Here is a 23,094-nt window from a genome sequence, read left to right on the forward strand (position 1 = left end):
ATAAGACCCTTCAATAAAACATGGGTGGGTTACCTTATGGCTTAATCACACCTTATTGTGCCTCAATGACTCATCATATAATGATATTGGATCCTAAATTAACTGGCTGTCCACTTGACCAATGCTTTTGTGCTGCATACCCAACTATATCACATCACCACTATCATCTTGAATTATCTCACTACACTCCTGACCACCAGAACTGAAAAAGCACCTAACTATGATATGCTATCAGTGCTGATCCTTTACTATTTTTACTACCGACTGGAGTACGATTAGTGGTGAAGCACACCATCGGATTAACACCGGCATGAACAGCGCTGATCTTCATGAATTTGGGCCTATATCTATAACGTCCTGCATATGTTCTAGGAAAAGCCAAGGACTAGAGTAGCTAAAGTCATTACACAGGGCTATGCTATAGGTGATATTGCCTGATTCAATCTTTTGAATGCATTTTAATATTTACTTCTTACTTACTTTGGGCAAGAAAAATCCCCTGAAGTTAACATCTTGAGTGGTAGCATGGGGCAGGTTGTTAGGAACAATGTTTCCGAAACGTTGAATCTCATGGATGACGGCATCAGTATACGGCATGTCTTTACGATGACTCACTTTGGGTTCGGACAACCCAATTACTTTCTCAATCTCTCGTTGGACCTTCTCTATTTACAGCACAAATACATAATCTCATATGTTGATAAAAAGAAAATGGGAAAAAGTTGTGTCACTAGTTTTGAATCTAGCTTCTTGGTCTTGGTTTACCTTGATAAAATCATTGCATTCTACAATTTAATGGTCAAGAAAACTTTTAGATCTCACAATGGTTGGAAAACTTGTCCTTGTTACAAATGACTCCTTTATTTTTCTTCCAGCTTGTAGGGTAGTAACTAGTGATGAGCGAGTATGCTCGTTACTCGGATTTCTCCGAGCATGCGTCGGTGTTCTCCAAGCATTTCAACTTGCTTGGAGATTTAGTTTATGTCGGCGTAGCTGCATGATTTGCGGCTGCTCGACAGCTTGAATATATGTGAGGATTGCGTAAAAAACAGGCAATCACTACATGTATTCAAGCTGTCTAGCAGCCGCAAATCATGCTGCTATGTCGACATAAACTAATCTACGAGCATGCCAAAATACTCGGAGACTACCCGAGCATGCTCAGAGAAACCCGAGAAACGATCATACTCGCTCATCACTAATAGTAACCTGTGATATTACCATAATGATCTTCTTGGAATAATTGCTCTTTGGGCACATATTAATTCTATTTTTTCCAAACACAAGCAATGGTGATATCATTGAGGCAACAGACCCACCGCATAGACTGGGTGGTTTATGGAATATATGGGACTAATGCCATAAAACAGTGCAATATAATAGTTCATGGTTCAACAGCATTACAAGAATTGTGCAAGCCTTATACAAATCACATGAATAACAGTGCAAAACTGCAGTAAGAACTAATGGGGCAACTTTAAGACACTAACAGCTCATCATCCATACAAGCATTAATTTAGAAGGGATATGGCTTCTGAAAGACTGCCCCCCTAAAATAGTAGATAAAGCAATGTGTAATGTAGCATATATACAGTTTACAATGGTAGAATACAACAAAAAGATTTCTCACTTTGGATTTCTGGATATTTCATCATCAATAGAAGGCCCCATCTCAAGGTAATTGATGTCGTCTCCATACCGGCAGCGAAGAGATCCGTAACCAGCACGGTTAGGTTTTCATTAGTAAAGTATAATTCAGGATTTGGTTTTTCCTAAAAACAAAGCAAATCACATACACATTAAAGGGGAGTATATTAAGTACAAAAATGTTATTTACCTGCAAATACAGTGGGGAAAAATGTATTTAGTCAACGACCAATTGTGCAAGTTCTCCCACTTAAAAAGATGAGCGAGACCTGTAATTGACTTCATAGGTAGACCACAACTATGAACATTAAAATGAGAAAATAAACCCAGAAAATCACCTTACCTGATTTGGCAAGATTTATTTTGCAAATTATATTTGAAAATAAGTATGCCTAGCAAGTGCCTTACAAAAGTATTCGGCCCCCTGGAACTTTTCAACCTTTTCCCACATAACATGCTTCAAACATAAAAGGTACCGAATGTAAATTTTTTGTGAAGAATCAACAACAAGTGGAACACAGTTGTGAAGTTTAATAAAATGTATTGGTTATTTAAAATTTTTGTGGAAATTCAAAAACAGAGGGGGGCGTGCAATATTATTCGGCCCCTTTAACTTAATACTTTGTTGCGCCACCTTTTGCTGCGCTTACAGCTGCAAGTCACCTGGGGTTTGTCTCTATCAGTTTTGTACATCGAGAGACTGAAATTCTCGCCCGTTCTTCCTTGGCAAACAGCTCGAGCTCAGTGAGGTTTGATGGAGATCGTTTGTGAACAGCAGTTTTCAGCTCTTTCCACAGATACTCGATTGGATTGAGGTCTGAACTCTGACTTGGCCATTCTAACACCTGGATACTTTTATTTGTGAACTATTCCATTGAAGATTTTGCTTTATGCTTGGGATCATTGTCTTGTTGGAAGACAAATCTCTTTCCCAGTCTCAGGTCTTTTGCAGATTCCAACAGGTTTTCTTTAAGAATGGTCCTGTATTTGGCTCCATCCATCTTCCCATCAATTTTAACCATCTTCCCTGTCCTTGCTGAAGAAAAGCAGGCCCAAACCATGATGCTGCCACCACCATGTTTGACAGTGGGGATGATGTGTTCAGGGTGATCAGCTGTGTTGTCTTTACACCAAACATATTGTTTGGCTTTGTTGCCAAAAAGTTCGATTTCGGTTTCCTCTGACCAGAGCACCTTCTTCCACATGTTTAGTGTGTCTCCCAGGTGGCTTGTTGCAAACTTTAAACAACACTTTTTATGGATATCTTTGATAAATGGCTTTCTTCTTGCCACTCTTCCATAAAGGCCAGATTTGTGCAGTGTACGACTGATTGTTGTGCTATCGACAAGACTGTTCCACCTCAGCTGTAGATCTCTGCAGTTCATCCAGAGTGATCATGGGCCTCTTGGCTGCATCTCTGATCAGTCTTCACCTTGTTTGAGATGAAAGTTTAGAGGGACGGCCAGGTCTTGGTAGATTTACAGTGGTATGCTACTCCTTCCATTTCAATATGATCACTTGCACAGTGCTCCTTGGGATGTTTAAAGTTTTGGAAATCATTTTGTATCCAAATCCGGATTTAAACATCTCCACAACAATATCACGGACCTGCCTGTTGTGTTCCTTGGTCTTCATGATGCTCCCTGTGCTTCACACAGAACCCTGAGACTATCACAGAGCAGGTGCATTTATACGGAGACTTGATTACACACAGGTGGATTATATTTATCATCATTAGGCATTTAGGACAACGTTGGATTATTCAGAGATCCACAGTGAATTTCTGGAGTGAGTTTGCTGCACTGAAAGTAAAGGGGCCGAATAATATTTCACGCCCCATTTTTCAATTTTTTTAATTTCCACAAAAAATTAAAATAACCAATAAATTTCGTTCAACTTCACAATTGTGTTCCACTTGTTGTTGATTCTTCACCAAAAATTTACATTTGGTATCTTTATTATTTACTTTCGCAAGGCACTGTATCCTTTGTTGGCAATGGCAGTGGTCAAACTTTTTCTGTAAGTATTCATAAGGTTGGCACACACTGTTGGTAATATGTTGGCCCATTCCTCCATGCAGATCTCCTCTACAGCAGTAATGTTTTGGGTTTGTCGCTGGGCAACACAGACTTTCAACTCCCTCCAAAGGTTTTCTATGAGGTTGAGATCTGGAGACTGGCAAGGCAACGCCAGGACCTTAATAAGCTTCTTACGAATCCACTCCTTCGTTGCCCTGGTGGTGTGCTTGGGATAGTTATCATGCTGAAAGACCAATCCACGTTTCATCTTCAATACCCTTGCTGATGGAAGGAGGTTTGCACTCAAAATCTCATGATACATGGCCCCATTCATTCTTTCATTTACATGGATCAGTCGTCCTGGTCACTTTGCAGATAAACAGCCCCAAAGCATGATGTTGCCACCCCCATGCTTTACAGTAGGTTTGGTGTTCTTTGGATGCAACTCAGCATTCTGTCACCTACAAACATGACGGGGTTTGTTTCTACTAAACAGTTCTACTTTGGTTTCATTAGACCATATGACATTCTCTCAATACTCTTCTGGATAATCCAAATGCCCTCTAGCAAACTTCAGACGGGCCCAGACATGTACTGGCTTAAGCAGGGGGACACGTCTGGCACTGCAGGGTCTGAGTCCCTGGTGGCGTAGTGTGTTACTGATGGTAGCCTTTGTTACGGTGGTCCCAGCTCTATGAAGGTCATTCAGTAGGTCCCCCCTGTGTTTCTGGAATTTTGTTCACCATTCTTGTGATCATTTTGACCCCACAGGGTGAGATCTTGCGTGGAGCCCCAGATCGAGGGAGATTATCAGTTGTTTTGTATGTCTTCCATTTTCTTATTATTGCTCCCACAGTTTATTTCATCACGCCAAGCTGCTTGCCTATTGCAGATTCAGTCTTCCCAGCCTGGTGCAGGGCTACAATTTTGTTTCTGGTGTCCTTATACAGCTCTTTGGTTTTCACCATAGTGGAGTTTGGAGTGTGACTGTTTGAGGTTGTAGACAGGCTTCTTTTATACTGATAACAAGTTCAAACATGTGCCATTACTACAGGCAATGAGTGGAGGACAGTGGAGCCTCTTAAAGAAGAAGTTACAGGTCTGTGAGAGCCAAAAATCATGCATGTTTTTTGGTAACAAAATACTTATTTTCCACCATATTTTGCAAAATAAATCTTGCCAAATCTGACTAGGTGATTTTCTGGATTTGTGTTCTCATTGTGACTCTCATAGTTGTGGTCTACCTGTGATGTCAATCACAGGCTTCTCTCATCTTTTTAAAGGGAACCTGTCACCCCGAAAATCGCGGGTGAGGTAAGCCCACCGGCATCAGGGGCTTATCTACAGCATTCTGTAATGCTGTAGATAAACCCCCGATGTTACCTGAAAAAGGAGAAAAAGACGTTATATTGTACTCACCCAGGGGCGGTCCCGCTGCTGGTCAGGTCGGATGGGCGTCTCTGGTCCGCTGCGGCGCCTCCCATCTTCATTACAAGACGTCCTCTTCTGATCTTCAGCCACGGCTCCGTTGCAGGCGTACTTTGCTCTGTCCTGTTGAGGGCAGACAAAGTACTGCAGTGCGCAGGCGCCGGGCCTCTGACCTTTCCAGCACCTGCGCACTGCAATACTATCCTCTGCCCTCAAGAGGGCAGAGCAAAGTACGCCTGCGCCGGAGCCGTGGCTGAAGATCAGAAGAGGACGTCTTGTAATGAAGATGGGAGGCGCCGGAGCGGACGAGAGACACCCATCCGACCTGACCAGCAGCGGGACCGCCCCTAGGTGAGTATAATATAACGTCTTTTTCTCCTTTTTCAGGTAACATCGGGGGCTTATCTACAGCATTACAGAATGCCCCTTTAAGTGGGAGAACTTGCACAATTGGTCGCTGACTAAATACTTTTGTTCCCCACTCTATATTGTTAATATCATTTTAAAGTTGCCTGACCAGCTTACAGAACGCACAGCTACCGGGAGAAAATTAACTTATGTCCTAAGGAGCCTGCTCACTTTCAGTCATTGGGACATTTGCTTACTTTACTGTGAGTAGTTTCATTCTTCTACACTCTGATTGACAGCATGTATCTTGCATCCTGTATATTCAGAGTGAGCTGTCAATCGAATGTCCGGAGATTGATTACACCTACCACTTAGAGTTTAGTGATCAGTGACTGGAGTTTACAGACAGTGAAATAATACTATAAGGTGTTTATTAATTTTGTAACCGGAACCTCACAACTAGAGATGGGGGAACTTGAATAGTAAAGTTCAGGGTCCGTCCTGAGCACCTATTGTTCGGGCACAGACTCCAAACACATACTTCTCCAGGAAGTGGGTGAAACTGTTTGGGTTCAGCACCCCGAACATCGGGTGTTTCTCTCGCTGTCATCTGCATAGCAGTGCGAAAAACATCAGCTGCTCTGATCGGTGGTAAGATTATTACTTCCCGTCAGAACGCTGCGGTTCATCTGGGAGCCAGAGCTCTGACCGGAGAAAAAAGGTAACCTCCAGTCACAGGCAATGGCTGATGGGGGTACTATCAAATGAAGCCTAAATGGAAGATACAGAGACTCACTTTCGGTAATATAGTGCCATTCCAATCTCTACCACTAGGAGAAGGAGTAAATACTTCAATAACATTAATGGATGATCAGTGACTAACTGCTCCATACATGCTCCATCAACTAAAAGCAGGCAGCTTCAGGGTGGATTTAAGTTAATTTTCCCTCATTTAGAGCAATATTCTAAAGGGGTGATCCAAAGGCAATATCATTTTGCTCCCAACTCCTTATCTATTTGATGCTATAATCTAAGCCATTTTCTAATATACTTGCTTTAAAAATTACCTACCGCTCCCTAACTACACTATAACTGTTATAGTATATTTTCCTCTATTTCCTCTCTGATCACAATTCACTTGAATATCCTCAGTGCATGCTGGGATACTTACTAAAACAAAGCATCATCAAAGCAGGAGGCAGAGGCTGCAGTCACTATCACAGTCTCTGTTTAATGAATTGATAGGGCGGTCTTTTATATGACAATATCAAAGGGAAATGAGGCATTACACAATAAACTGGCAGAAATATGAGTTATACAATGGGTTGTCAAACACAGCCTGGGATATGAGATAAATTACATGAGAAAGGTTTAGAAGGTTTACACAGTAAAATATCGATATTTGCAGATGATACAAAACTATGTAAAGCAGTTAATACAAGAGAAGATAGTATTCTGCTACAGATGGATCTGGATAAGTTGGAAACTTGGGCTGAAAGGTGGCAGATGAGGTTTAACAATGATAAATGTAAGGTTATACACATGGGAAGAAGGAATCAATATCACCATTACACACTGAATGGGAAACCACTGGGTAAATCTGACAGGGAGAAGGACTTGGGGATCCTAGTTAATGATAAACTTACCTGGAGCAGCCAGTGCCAGGCAGCAGCTGCCAAGGCAAACAGGATCATGGGGTGCATTAAAAGAGGTCTGGATACACATGATGAGAGCATTATACTGCCTCTGTACAAATCCCTAGTTACACCACACATGTAGTACTGTGTCCAGTTTTGGGCACCGGTGCTCAGGAAGGATATAATGGAACTAGAGAGAGTACAAAGGAGGGCAACAAAATTAATAAAGGGGATGGGAGAACTACAATACCCAGATAGATTAGCGAAATTAGGATTATTTAGTCTAGAAAAAAGACGACTGAGGGGCGATCTAATAACCATGTATAAGTATATAAGGGGACAATACAAATATCTCGCTGAGGATCTGTTTATACCAAGGAAGGTGACGGGCACAAGGGGGCATTCTTTGCGTCTGGAGGAGAGAAGGTTTTTCCACCAACATAGAAGAGGATTCTTTACTGTTAGGGCAGTGAGAATCTGGAATTGCTTGCCTGAGGAGGTGGTGATGGCGAACTCAGTCGAGGGGTTCAAGAGAGGCCTGGATGTCTTCCTGGAGCAGAACAATATTGTATCATACAATTATTAGGTTCTGTAGAAGGACGTAGATCTGGGGATTTATTATGATGGAATATAGGCTGAACTGGATGGACAAATGTCTTTTTTCGGCCTTACTAACTATGTTACTATGTTACTATGTTACAAACACTCCACATTTTAGGAGGTCAAACGTAATTGGACAAATAAACATAACCCAAACAAAAATTATTTTTATTTTCAATATTTTGTTGCAAATCCTTTGGAGGCAATCACTGCCTTAAGTCTGGAACCCATGGACATCACCAAACGCTGGGTTTCCTCCTTCTTAATGCTTTGCCAGGCCTTTACAGCCGCAGCCTTCAGGTCTTGCTTGTTTGTGGGTCTTTCCGTCTTAAGTCTGGATTTGAGCAAGTGAAATGCATGCTCAATTGGGTTTAGATCTGGAGATTGACTTGGCCATTGCAGAATGTGCCACTTTTTGGCACTCATGAACTCCTGGGTAGCTTTGGCTGTATGCTTGGGGTCATTGTCCATCTGTACTATGAAGCGCCGTCCAATCAACTTTGCAGCATTTGGCTGAATCTGGGCTGAAAGTATATCCCGGTACACTTCAGAATTCATCCGGCTACTCTTGTCTGCTCTTATGTCATCAATAGTGTTGAGCATTCCGATACCGCAAGTATCGGGTATCGGCCGATACTTGCGGTATCGGAATTCCGATACCGAGATCCGATATTTTTGTGATATCGGGTATCGGTATCGGGTCAATAGAAATGTGTAAAATAAAGAATTAAAATAAAAAACATTGATATGCTCACCTCTCCGGCGGCCCCTGGACATCACGCTGCTAACCGGGAGGCTTCTTTGTTTAAAATGCGCGCCTTTAGGACCTGCGAATGACGTCCCGGCTTCTGATTGGTCGCGTGCCGCCCATGTGACCGCCACGCGACCAATCAGAAGCCGTGACGTCATTCGCAGGTCCTCAATTCCTAGAATTAGGAGTTCAGTGAATGAGAATGACGTTGCGGCTTCTGATTGGTCGCATGCCGGTCACATGGGCGGCACGCGACCAATCAGAAGCCGGAACGTCATTCGCAGGTCCTAAAGGCGCGCATTTTAAACAAAGAAGCCTCCCGGTTAGCAGCGTGATGTCCAGGGGCCGCCGGAGAGGTGAGCATATCAATATTTTTTATTTTAATTCTTTATTTTACACATTTCTATGGATCCCAGGGCCTAAAGGAGAGTTTCCTCTCCTTCAGACCCTGGGAACCATGAGAATACCTTCCGATACTTGATGTCCCATTGACTTGTATTGGTATCGGATATAGGTATCGGCGATATCCGATATTTTTCGGGTATCGGCCGATACTATCCGATACCGATACTTTCAAGTATCGGATGGTATCACTAGTCATCAATAAACACAAGTGACCCAGTGCCATTGAAAGCCATGCATGCCCATGCCATCACGTTGCCTCCACCATGTTTTACAGAGGATGTGGTGTGCCTTGGATCATGTGCCGTTCCCTTTCTTCTCCAAACTTTTTTCTTCCCATCATTCTGGTACAGGTTGATCTTTGTCTCATCTGTCCATAGAATACTTTTCCAGAACTGAGCTGGCTTCTTGAGTTGTTTTTCTGCAAATTTTACTCTGGTCTGTCTATTTTTGGTATTGATGAATGGTTTGCATCTAGATGTGAACCCTTTGTATTTACTGTCATGGAGTCTTCTCTTTACTGTTGACTTAGAGACAGATACACCTACTTCACTGAGAGTGTTCTGGACTTCAGTTGATGTTGTGAACGGGTTCTTCTTCACCAAATTAAGTATGCGGCGATCATCCACCACTGTTGTCATCCGTGGACGCCCAGGCATTTTTGAGTTCCCAAGCTCACCAGTCAATTCCTTTTTTCTCAGAATGTACCCAATTGTTGATTTTGCTACTCCAAGCATGTCTGCTATCTCTCTGATGGATTTTTTCTTTTTTTTCAGCCTCAGGATGTTCTGCTTCACCTCAATTGAGAGTTCCTTTGACCGCATGTTGTCTGCTCACAGCAACAGCTTCCAAATGCAAAACCACACACCTGGAATCCACCCCTGACCTTTTAACTACTTCATTGATTACAGGTTAACGAGGGAGACGCCTTCAGAGTTAATTGCAGCCCTTAGAGTCCATTGTCCAATTACTTTTGGTCCCTTGAAAAAGAGGACGCTATGCATTACAGAGCTATGATTCCTAAACCCTTTCTCCGATTTGGATGTGGAAACTATCATATTGCAGCTGGGAGTGTGCACTTTCAGCCCATATTATATATATAATTGTATTTCTGAACATGTTTTTGTAAACAGCTAAAATAACAAAACTTGTGTCACTGTCCAAATATTTCTGGCCCTAACTGTATGCCTACAATTACATATGATGTGAATATGTTGTTGGCTACTAGATATATGCTTTGAGCACTAAAAACAGTTTAACAAATATGAGTGTTATGTATTGTTATGACTTCATACATGATGTGACTACTTAACAAAATAAGTATTTTGTAAGGACAAACATACTACACAATTCAAACAGGAACATTAGGCTATTTATTAAGTTAGAATATAACTAAAGATTAAAGCAAAACAGCATTGTCTTGTCAGACAGTCGATCCCTCTGGTGACACAAAATAATTTGTTAAGACATCACGAACTGTTAGGCCTGAGGGCTGACGACGTGAAGGAAGAACACGTGTAGTAGACAAGACAGTATTTGCATAATCAACTTCATCATCAGCAGATGGGAAATCATGGTATCTTGTAAAGTTGTGAAGAACACCACATGCTTTTATCACGCCATTGACATTGCCTTCACTCAGTTGAATTGCGGACTGAAGTACCCACCATTTTGCAGTGAGAATGCCGAAGGAACACTCTACCAGACGGCGGGCGTGGGAAAGACGCAAATTAAAAATTCGCCGCCAGTAGTCCAGTGTTATGTTTGCTAATGACAGGTGTTATGAAGGCAATCCAGAAACACAGTGTGCTTAGCGATCAGAGCGCACACAGTGATCTGACAAATAGCCAAAAATACAAGAACGAGCTCTGAGACGTGGAAACTCTGTAGACTGCACACCTGATCCTATCCTAAACACAACTAAAAGCGGCTGTGGATTGCGCCTAACAACTACCTAGGCAACTCGGCACAGCCTAAGAAACTAGCTAGCCTGAAGATAGAAAAATAGGCCTGACTTGCCCCAGAGAAATTCCCCAAAGGAAAAGGCAGCCCCCCACATATAATGACTGTGAGTAAGATGAAAAGACAAAACGTAGGGATGAAATAGATTCAGCAAAGTGGGGCCCGATATTCTAGGACAGAGCGAGGACAGTAAAGCGAACTTTGCAGTCTACAAAAAACCCTAAAGCAAAACCACGCAAAGGGGGCAAAAAAAACCCACCGTGCCGAACTAACGGCACGGCGTTACACCCTTTGCGTCTCAGAGCTTCCAGCAAAACAAAAGACAAGCTGGACAGAAAAAAAGCAACAAAAAAGCAAAAAGCACTTAGCTATACAGAGCAGCAGGTCACAGGAACAATCAGGAGAAGCTCAGATCCAACACTGAAACATTGACAAGGAGCAAGGATAGCAGCATCAGGCGGAGTTAAGTAATGAAGCAGTTAACGAGCTCACCAGAACACCTGAGGGAGGAAGCTCAGAAGCTGCAGTACCACTTGTGACCACAGGAGTGAATTCAGCCACAGAATTCACAACACCAGCCTGAGTACATGTGGGGGTTGCCTGGTTGCTAGGGAACCCCCACATGTAATCAAGCTGGCTAGTAGCCGCAAATCGTGCTGCTGCGGCAAGGAAAACTAAATCTCCGAGCAGTCACAAATACTCGGAGACCACCCGAGCGTACTCGGGAAAACCCGGGCAACGAGTAATATTCGCTCATCACTAATTGGCAGCACATGGATGGTATCTATTTGCCTTCTGTGTGCTGTCCATGATTAACATTGCCAAGGATTGAAGTAATGAAGCAGTTAACGAGCTCACCAGAACACCTGAGGGAGGAAGCTCAGAAGCTGCAGTACCACTTGTGACCACAGGAGTGAATTCAGCCACAGAATTCACAACAGTACCCCCCCCTTGAGGAGGGGTCACCGAACCCTCACCAGAGCCCCCAGGCCGACCAGGATGAGCCGCATGAAAGGCACGAACAAGATCGGAAGCATGAACATCAGAGGCAAAAACCCAGGAATTATCTTCCTGAGCATAACCCTTCCATTTAACCAGATACTGGAGTTTCCGTCTAGAAACACGAGAATCCAAAATCTTCTCCACAATATACTCCAATTCCCCCTCCACCAAAACCGGGGCAGGAGGCTCAACAGATGGAACCATAGGTGCCACGTATCTCCGCAACAACGACCTATGGAATACATTATGTATGGAAAAGGAGTCTGGGAGGGTCAAACGAAAAGACACAGGATTGAGAACCTCAGAAATCCTATACGGACCAATAAAACGAGGTTTAAATTTAGGAGAGGAAACCTTCATAGGAATATGACGAGAAGATAACCAAACCAGATCCCCAACACGAAGTCGGGGACCCACACGGCGTCTGCGATTAGCGAAAAGTTGAGCTTTCTCCTGGGACAAGATCAAATTGTCCACTACCTGAGTCCAGATCTGCTGCAACCTATCCACCACAGAATCCACACCAGGACAATCCGAAGACTCAACCTGTCCTGAAGAGAAACGAGGATGGAACCCAGAATTGCAAAAAAATGGAGAAACCAAGGTAGCCGAGCTGGCCCGATTATTAAGGGCGAACTCAGCCAACGGCAAAAAGGACACCCAATCATCCTGGTCTGCAGAAACAAAACATCTCAGATATGTTTCCAAGGTCTGATTGGTTCGTTCGGTCTGGCCATTAGTCTGAGGATGGAAAGCCAAAGAAAAGGATAGGTCAATGCCCATCCTACCACAAAAGGCTCGCCAAAACCTTGAAACAAACTGGGAACCTCTGTCAGAAACAATATTCTCAGGAATGCCATGCAACCGAACCACATGCTGAAAGAACAAAGGTACCAAATCAGAGGAGGAAGGCAATTTAGCCAAGGGCACCAGATGGACCATTTTAGAAAAGCGATCACAGACCACCCAAATGACTGACATCTTTTGAGAAACGGGAAGGTCAGAAATGAAATCCATCAAAATATGTGTCCAAGGCCTCTTTGGGACCGGCAAGGGCAAAAGCAACCCACTGGCACGAGAACAGCAGGGCTTAGCCCTAGCACAAATCCCACAGGACTGCACAAAAGTACGTACATCCCGTGACAGAGATGGCCACCAGAAGGATCTAGCCACTAACTCTCTGGTACCAAAGATTCCAGGATGACCAGCCAACACCGAACAATGAAGTTCAGAGATAAGTTTATTAGTCCACCTATCAGGGACGAACAGTTTCTCTGCTGGACAACGATCAGGTTTATTCGCCTGAAATTTTTGCAGCACCCGCCGCAAATCAGGGGAGATGGCAGACACAATGACTCCTTCCTTGAGGATACCCGCTGGCTCAGATAAACCCAGAGAGTCGGGCACAAAACTCCTAGACAGAGCATCCGCCTTCACATTTTTAGAGCCCGGAAGGTACGAAATCACAAAGTCGAAGCGGGCAAAAAATAACGACCAACGGGCCTGTCTAGGATTCAAGCGCTTGGCAGACTCGAGATAAGTCAAGTTCTTATGATCAGTCAATACCACCATGCGATGCTTAGCTCCTTCAAGCCAATGACGCCACTCCTCGAATGCCCACTTCATGGCCAGCAACTCTCGATTGCCCACATCATAATTACGCTCAGCGGGCGAAAACTTCCTGGAAAAGAAAGCACATGGTTTCATCACTGAGCAATCAGAACCTCTCTGTGACAAAACCGCCCCTGCTCCAATCTCAGAAGCATCAACCTCGACCTGGAACGGAAGAGAAACATCTGGCTGACACAACACAGGGGCAGAACAAAAACGACGCTTCAACTCCTGAAAAGCTTCCACAGCAGCAGAAGACCAATTAACCAAATCAGCACCCTTCTTGGTCAAATCAGTCAATGGTTTGGCAATGCTAGAAAAATTACAGATGAAGCGACGATAAAAATTAGCAAAGCCCAGGAACTTTTGCAGACTTTTCAGAGATGTCGGCTGAATCCAATCCTGGATGGCTTGGACCTTAACTGGATCCATCTCGATAGTAGAAGGGGTAAAGATGAACCCCAAAAATGAAACTTTCTGCACACCGAAGAGACACTTTGATCCCTTCACAAACAAAGAGTTAGCACGCAGGACCTGAAAAACCATTCTGACCTGCTTCACATGAGACTCCCAATCATCTGAGAAGATCAAAATGTCATCCAAGTAAACAATCAGGAATTTATCCAGATACTCACGGAAGATGTCATGCATAAAAGACTGAAACACAGATGGAGCATTGGCAAGTCCGAACGGCATCACTAGATACTCAAAATGACCCTCGGGCGTATTGAATGCAGTTTTCCATTCATCTCCTTGCCTGATTCTCACCAGATTATACGCACCACGAAGATCTATCTTAGTGAACCAACTAGCCCCCTTAATCCGAGCAAACAAGTCAGATAACAATGGCAAGGGATACTGAAATTTAACAGTGATCTTATTAAGAAGGCGGTAATCAATACACGGTCTCAGCGAACCATCCTTCTTGGCTACAAAGAAGAACCCTGCTCCCAGTGGTGATGACGATGGGCGAATATGTCCCTTCTCCAGGGATTCCTTCACATAACTGCGCATAGCGGCGTGTTCGGGCACGGATAAATTAAATAATCGACCTTTAGGGAATTTACTACCAGGAATCAAATTGATAGCACAATCACAATCCCTATGCGGAGGTAGAGCATCGGACTTGGGCTCTTCAAATACATCCTGATAATCAGACAAGAACTCTGGGACCTCAGAAGGGGTGGATGACGAAATCGACAAAAATGGAACATCACCATGTACCCCCTGACAACCCCAGCTGGATACCGACATGGAATTCCAATCCAATACTGGATTATGGGTTTGTAGCCATGGCAACCCCAACACGACCACATCATGCAGATTATGCAACACCAGAAAGCGAATAACTTCCTGATGTACAGGAGCCATGCACATGGTCAGCTGGGCCCAGTATTGAGGTTTATTCTTGGCCAAAGGTGTAGCATCAATTCCTCTCAATGGAATAGGACACCGCAAAGGCTCCAAGAAAAACCCACAACGTTTAGCATAATCCAAATCCATCAGATTCAGGGCAGCGCCCGAATCCACAAACGCCATGACAGAAAACGACGACAAAGAGCATATCAAGGTAATGGACAGAAGGAATTTGGACTGTACAGTACCAATGACGGCAGACCTAGCGGACCGCTTAGTGCGCTTAGGACAATCAGAAATAGCATGAGTGGAATCACCACAGTAGAAACACAGACCATTCAGACGTCTGTATTCCTGCCGTTCAACTCTAGTCATAGTCCTATCGCACTGCATAGGCTCAGGTTTAACCTCAGGCAGTACCGCCAAATGGTGCACAGATTTACGCTCGCGCAAGCGTCGACCGATCTGAATGGCCAAAGACAAAGACTCATTCAAACCAGCAGGCATAGGAAATCCCACCATGACATCCTTAAGAGCCTCAGAGAGACCCTTTCTGAACAAAGCTGCCAGCGCAGATTCATTCCACTGAGTGAGTACTGACCATTTCCTAAATTTCTGACAATATACTTCTATATCATCCTGACCCTGGCACAAAGCCAGCAAATTTTTCTCAGCCTGATCCACTGAATTAGGCTCATCGTACAGCAATCCGAGCGCCAGGAAAAACGCATCGACACTACTCAATGCAGGGTCTCCTGGCGCAAGAGAAAATGCCCAGTCTTGAGGGTCACCACGCAAAAAAGAAATAATAATCAAAACCTGTTGAATAGGATTACCAGAAGAATGAGGTTTCAAGGCCAGAAATAGCTTACAATTATTTTTGAAACTTAGAAACTTAGTTCTATCTCCAAAAAACAAATCAGGAATAGGAATTCTTGGTTCTAACATAGATTTCTGATCAATAGTATCTTGAATTTTTTGTACATTTATAACGAGATTATCCATTGAAGAGCACAGACCCTGAATATCCATGTCCACACCTGTGTCCAGAATCACCCAAATGTCTAGGGGAAAAAAAAAAAGTGAACACAGAGCAGAAAAAAAAAAAAAAAATGATGTCAGAACTTTTTCTTTCCCTCTATTGAGAATCATTAGTTCGGCTCCTTGTACTGTTATGTTTGCTAATGACAGGTGTTATGAAGGCAATCCAGAAACACAGTGTGCTTAGCGATCAGAGCGCACACAGTGATCTGACAAATACCCAAAAATACAAGAACGAGCTCTGAGACGTGGAAACTCTGTAGACTGCACACCTGATCCTATCCTAAACACAACTAAAAGCGGCTGTGGATTGCGCCTAACAACTACCTAGGCAACTCGGCACAGCCTAAGAAACTAGCTAGCCTGAAGATAGAAAAATAGGCCTGACTTGCCCCAGAGAAATTCCCCAAAGGAAAAGGCAGCCCCCCACATATAATGACTGTGAGTAAGATGAAAAGACAAAACGTAGGGATGAAATAGATTCAGCAAAGTGGGGCCCGATATGCTAGGACAGAGCGAGGACAGTAAAGCGAACTTTGCAGTCTACAAAAAACCCTAAAGCAAAACCACGCAAAGGGGGCAAAAAAAAACCCACCGTGCCGAACTAACGGCACGGCGGTACACCCTTTGCGTCTCAGAGCTTCCAGCAAAACAAAAGACAAGCTGGACAGAAAAAAAGCAACAAAAAAGCAAAAAGCACTTAGCTATACAGAGCAGCAGGTCACAGGAACAATCAGAAGAAGCTCAGATCCAACACTGAAACATTGACAAGGAGCAAGGATAGCAGCATCAGGCGGAGTTAAGTAATGAAGCAGTTAACGAGCTCACCAGAACACCTGAGGGAGGAAGCTCAGAAGCTGCAGTACCACTTGTGACCACAGGAGTGAATTCAGCCACAGAATTCACAACAGTCCAGGCCTCTCCGTGGATAGGGCCTCATGACGTTCCTCGATAATTGAAACGCCTCATCTGCTACCATCATGTAAGGCACCGCATCCAAATTAGCCCCTGGTAGGTGACTTGGGGGTGGGAGATCCAAATTATTGTTGCGCCGCCGCCGACCCATAATGGAAGAACTGAAGACTCTAGAGTCTCCAGTTCTCCCATAGGCCCCAATATCTACAATTATAAACCTGTAGTTGCTGTTGACCAGGGCCAACCGCACTACAGAGAAAAACTGTTTATAATTATAGAATTGGGTCCCTGAATCTGGTGGCTTACGCACACGGATGTGCTTTCTGTCCAGAGCACCAATACAGTGCGGAAACTGGCAGGTGTCCTGAAATCCTTAGGCAATACGTAACCAGTCTGCCATTTTAGGCTCAGGCACCACCTTTTGATGGAATTTTCTCCAGATTTCTGAACATGTATCCCGCACAATTCCAGAAATTGTGGATTTGCCCAGTAAAAACTCTAAATGCAGTGCCGCATATGATAGGCCAGTGGCAAGGAATCTAAAAGAAAACAGAGTATGTTTTAAAAAATTCAAAATGGAACTCATTACAGTATTATATGAGCAAAAACTAAGATTAGATAACTAAGAAGTCATGTTTAATCAAACATTAAGGACATGCGATGGCTTTGATGTTCTATAAACTAAAATATTATAAAAGCACAAACGATGTTGAAGCTACTTAATGATATAATTATAAAAAAGGGTAAGACCATGAAAGTAAAAACATTTCTAAAAAGAGGATTTATACATACCGTAAAGTAAGGATAAGGCGCTCCTCTGCAGAAATAGATTTGCCCATCCTGGTGTGCTTCTTGGTGATCCCTGGTCACAAAATCTCCAACAAAGTATGAAACGTTTGAATCCTCATCCGATAGTTGAAGAACTTGTCCGGATTTGTCCTCAGAGCAGCATACAGGTGATTGAAATGGCCTTTATTGATCCGCTGCTTCAAAGGTATGTACCCACATCCCTCTCCGCCTCCTCAGATCTACAATAACTGGGTATTGCTCCCCAAAATGTTGAGAAAGTACCCAGTTGTAAAGCGCACGCTCTGTGGTGTTAAAAGTCAGTAGATCAGACATGTTGCTCAGCAAGAAGAAATCCACCAACACAAGCAGGGACTGTACTGCATAGATTGGTGAGTGCCACCTGTTTTAGGGCCATTAAATAGTGTTCTTGATGATGATTTAAATTATTTTCAGGTAAAAAAATGTTATATGTCCATTTTGCAAGCCTGCGAGAAAATCTCGCCATACGGATGTCACACGGATAATTTGATGCGAGGAAATCGCATCCTCACACTGCACACGGATCACTGTTTTGGAAACATTTGTGCGATTTTCGTCCGTGTAAAACGGACCGTATTTTTATACGTTGTGTGTGTCCCCGGCCTAATGCAGATTCCCCAAATTTCGACTGCCAGTGTTGTGTGACTAATGTGCAGAGAGTGTGTGCCTTACAGAGACCACTGGCAGAGACCAATCGGCATAAAGTGGACAGAGAAAAGCAGATTGCCATTTTTGAATCACAACTGCTGAAAATAAAAAATCATTGTGTTGCTATGGAAGCACAGCTGATTCAGTCTGGGGCTGAGATCAAAGCTGTGAAGGAAATGGCAGCAGCTAGTGATGCCATTATTAATCAGTGCAGTGTGGAGCTGGATACTAGTTCCCAACTAATTACTAGTCTGAAAAATATCATCAATGATTTTTAAAATGTGGTGCCGACCTTCTCTTTGTCTCTGAACACAAGGTCAGATCCCCGACCAATTGTGCCCTCTGCAAGGCAAAAAGGGGGAGTGATGGAAAAGGTGAGGGATCAAATATTTTGTCAAATTTTGATCCAATAAAAAAATATAATGACAGGTATGTGCTGTCTAAATTACAAAGAAAGTTCAAACGTGACATTGTTAAGAGTGCATCCTTATTAATGGAACAGTGTAAAAGTTCCAGACAGAAGGAAGTATGTTCTGTCCGGGCCCCTAAATCAGGCATGGCATGTGTTAGATGCTATGCCTGTGCTGGCTCCAGCCATATTGCCAGGTACTGCAAATGGCCGGGTACAATGAGGGAGAGAAAATATCATTCTGTGAAATGTTTTAAATGTGGTCACTTTGGAGATATTGCAAGGAACTGTTACTGCAAAGTAATTGTGAGGGGCCTAGCAATATTGTTAAAGGGAACCTGTCACCCCATTTTTTCAGATTGAGCTATAAATACTGTTAAATAGGGCCTGCGCTGTGCGTTACTATAGTGTATGTAGTGTACCCTGATTCCCTATGTATGCTGAGAAATACATTACCAAAGTCGCCGTTTTCGCCTGTCAATCAGGCTGGTCAGGTCGGGTGGGCGTGTTCACAGCGCTCTTTTCTTCCCCAGCTTTCCGTTGGTGGCGTAGTGGTGTGCGCATGTCCAATTTCCGAATTCCCTGCGCCCACGTGAAGACACAGCGCGCGATCTGCGCTGTCATCCCTTTCATCGGTGGGGGCGGCCATCTTCCTGGGGCCGCGCGTGCGCAGATGGAGTGCTCTGCTGCACGGGGCTTCAGGAAAATGGCCGCGGGATGCCGCGCGTGCGCACAAGAGATCGCGGCGGCCATTTTCCCAAAGCCGAGATGCAAACTCGGCTTTGGGAAAATGGCCGCCGCGATCTCTTGTGCGCACGCGCGGCATCCCGCGGCCATTTTCCTGAAGCCCCGTGCAGCAGAGCACTCCATCTGCGCACGCGCGGCCCCAGGAAGATGGCCGCCCCCACCGATGAAAGAGATGACAGCGCAGATCGCGCGCTGTGTCTTCACGTGGGCGCAGGGAATTCGGAAATTGGACATGCGCACACCACTACGCCACCAACGGAAAGCTGGGGAAGAAAAGAGCGCTGTGAACATGCCCACCCGACCTGACCAGCCTGATTGACAGGCGAAAACGGCGACTTTGGTAATGTATTTCTCAGCATACATGGGGAATCAGGGTACACTACATACACTATAGTAACGCACAGCGCAGGCCCTATTTAACAGTATTTATAGCTCAATCTGAAAAAACGGGGTGACAGGTTCCCTTTAAGGAGCACAGGCTTTTTCACAGACATAATGGCATTTTCTCTCAGTCTGTGCCGAGCCATGTGCAAACTCCTCAAAATGGCCGATTACAACCAGGGAAGCTAGTGAAGCCTTGATGTAAACTCAGTTTATAAGAGTTTCTATCTGGCCTCTAGTCTTTCTGATTGTTTGTTTTGCTTTAGTTTCTTTTACTCTTCTATTTGCTAAGTTTGCTCTTTTGTAAGTGAAATGTATTGTTAAGGCCCCTTCACATTAAGCGATGCTGCAGCGATACCGACAACGATCCGGATCGCTGCAGCGTCGCTGTTTGGTCACTGGAGAGCTGTCACACAGACAGCTCTCCAGCGACCAACGATCCCGAAGTCCCCGGGTAACCAGGGTAAACATCGGGTTACTAAGCGCAGGGCCGCGCTTAGTAACCCGATGTTTACCCTGGTTACCAGCGTAAAAAAAAACAAACAGTACATACTTACCTACCGCTGTCTGTCCCCGGCGCTCTGCTTCTCTGCACTCCTCCTGTACTGGCTGTGAGCACAGCGGCCGGAAAGCAGAGCGGTGACATCACCGCTCTGCTTTCCAGCTGACCGACGCTCACAGCCAGTACAGGAGGAGTGCAGAGCACAGCGCTGGGGACAGACAGCGGTAGGTAAGTATGTACTGTTTGTTTTTTTTTACTTTTACGCTGGTAACCAGGGTAAACATCGGGTTACTAAGCGCGGCCCTGCGCTTAGTTACCCGATGTTTACCCTGGTTACCAGTGAAGACATCGCTGGATCAGTGTCACACACGCCGATCCAGCGATGTCCACGGGAGATCCAGCGACAAAATAAAGTTCTGGACTTTATTCAGCGACCAACGATCTCCCAGCAGGGGCCTGATCGTTGGTCGCTGTCAAACATAACGATTTCCTTAACGATATCGTTGCTACGTCACAAAAAGCAACGATATCGTTAACGATATCGTTATGTGTGAAGGTACCTTTAGACCAGTGAGGACCAGGCAGGAGGCAGTAGGGTCTTATCTGAGGTTCATTGTGATTGCAATGATAACAGGATTTGTAAAGGCCCCGTCACACATAGCGACGCTGCAGCGATACCGACAACGATCCGGATCGCTGCAGCGTCGCTGTTTGGTCGCTGGAGAGCTGTCACACAGACAGCTCTCCAGCGACCAACGATCCCGAGGTCCCCGGTAACCAGGGTAAACATCTGGTAACTAAGCGCAGGGCCGCGCTTAGTAACCCGATGTTTACCCTGGTTACCATCGTTAAAGTAAAAAAAACAAACGCTACATACTTACCTACCGCTGTCTGTCCCCGGCGCTCTGCTTCTCTGGTCTGGCTGTGAGCACAGCGGCCGGAAAGCAGATCGGTGATGTCACCGCTCTGCTTTCCGGCTGACCGGCGCTCACAGCCAGACCAGAGAAGCAGAGCGCCGGGGACAGACAGCGGTAGGTAAGTATGTAGCGTTTGTTTTTTTTACTTTAACGATGGTAACCAGGGTAAACATCGGGTTACTAAGCGTGGCCCTGCGCTTAGTTACCCGATGTTTACCCTGGTTACCAGCGAAGACATCGCTGAATCGGCGTCACACACGCCGATTCAGCGATGTCAGCGGGACCTCAACGATCAAAAAATGGCCCAGGCCATTCCGACACGACCAGCGATCTCACAGCAGGGGCCTGATCGCTGGAACGTGTCACACATAGCGAGATCGCTACTGAGATCGCTGTTGCGTCACAAAACTTGTGACTCAGCAGCGATCTCGCTAGCGATCTCGCTATGTGTGACGGGGCTTTTAGTTGTTGGTTGTTTGCTGTTTTCTATCAGACCCCCTGTGAAGTAAATGAGGTTTATTTACTGGTACTTGTTTTTTTTTAGCTCCAGTTTTCCATAGAATTCATAATGATAAGAGTAACACAGATCGCAGGATAATAGAGTCACATCCATGCATTCTCTGATTTGTTGCTTGAACTAAAGGTACCGTCACGTCACACTTAGCGATGCTGCAGCGATACCGACAACGATCCGGATCGCTGCAGCGTCGCTGTTTGGTCGCTGGAGAGCTGTCACACAGACAGCTCTCCAGCGACCAACGATGCCGGTAACCAGGGTAGACATCGGGTTACTAAGCGCAGGGCCGCGCTTAGTAACCCGATGTTTACCCTGGTTACCATCGTTAAAGTAAAAAAAAACAACCACTACATACTTACCTACCGCTGTCTGTCCCCGGCGCTGTGCTTCTCTGCTCTGGCTGTGAGCACAGCGGCCGGAAAGCAGAGCGGTGACGTCACCGCTGTGCTTTCCGGCTGCTCGGCGCTGTGCTTCTCTGCTCTGGCTGTGAGCGCCGGGCAGCCGGAAAGCACAGCGGTGACGTCACCGCTCTGCTTTCCGGCCGCTGTGCTCACAGCCAGAGCAGAGAAGCACAGCGCGGGGGACAGACAGCGGTAGGTAAGTATGTAGTGGTTGTTTTTTTTTACTTTAACGATGGTAACCAGGGTAAACATCGGGTTACTAAGCGCGGCCCTGCGCTTAGTAACCCGATGTTTACCCTGGTTACCAGCGCAGACATCACTGAATCGGCGTCACACACGCCGATCCAGCGATGTCAGCGGGAGTCCAGCGACGAAACAAAGTTCTGGACTTTCTTCCCCGACCAGCGATATCACAGCAGGGGCCTGATCGCTGCTGCCTGTCACACTGGACGATATCGCTAGCCAGGACGCTGCAACGTCACGGATCGCTAGCGATATCGTCCAATGTGACGGTACCTTAAGATAGGTAGGGAGGTGTGTGTTCACCTAGGCCTTGAAGTTCAGCTGTAAAATTGACTTTGCTTGTTTGCTTTCCTGTCCATCTTAGATAGGATAAAGGTTGTTGTTACGTGAACTAAGACAGGTGGAGAAGCGTGGACAGATAACGGATGTACACGTTGGATTGCCATGCTATACTCTGTGCTTAGACCTTGAAGTTTGGACGGATAACATGGTTTTGTTTAAGACCTGATGCAGGATACAACTAAAGTCAGTGTACCTTAGTTTACCGTTTAGTTTTCCTAGGGTGTTAAGTAGATGCGAGGGTTGTATGTTACTCTTTTGAATTGTGGAAACATGGTAGGGGGGTCTGAATAGGAAACAGAGGCAATTGACTAGGATCATGCTATAAGAAAATTGCATTCATTTTGTGGGGTTCAGGAGAGTTGACGCATTAGCTAATTACTGGGCAGCTCAAGAAAGGTTAACAGGGGAGGTCACCCTGAAGTAAAAGTATAAAGAATGAGT

At 44.9% G+C, this 23,094-nt stretch overlaps 1 pseudogene; it reads right to left on the reverse strand.

Annotated features, from left to right (window-relative positions):
- LOC138638731 (cytochrome P450 2C5-like) overlaps positions 1-23,094 on the reverse strand; it is a 125,039-nt pseudogene that overhangs the window by 11,319 nt on the left and 90,626 nt on the right.

This window comes from Ranitomeya imitator, chromosome 5, assembly GCF_032444005.1.
Source record: "Ranitomeya imitator isolate aRanImi1 chromosome 5, aRanImi1.pri, whole genome shotgun sequence".
Taxonomy (NCBI): domain Eukaryota; kingdom Metazoa; phylum Chordata; class Amphibia; order Anura; family Dendrobatidae; genus Ranitomeya; species Ranitomeya imitator.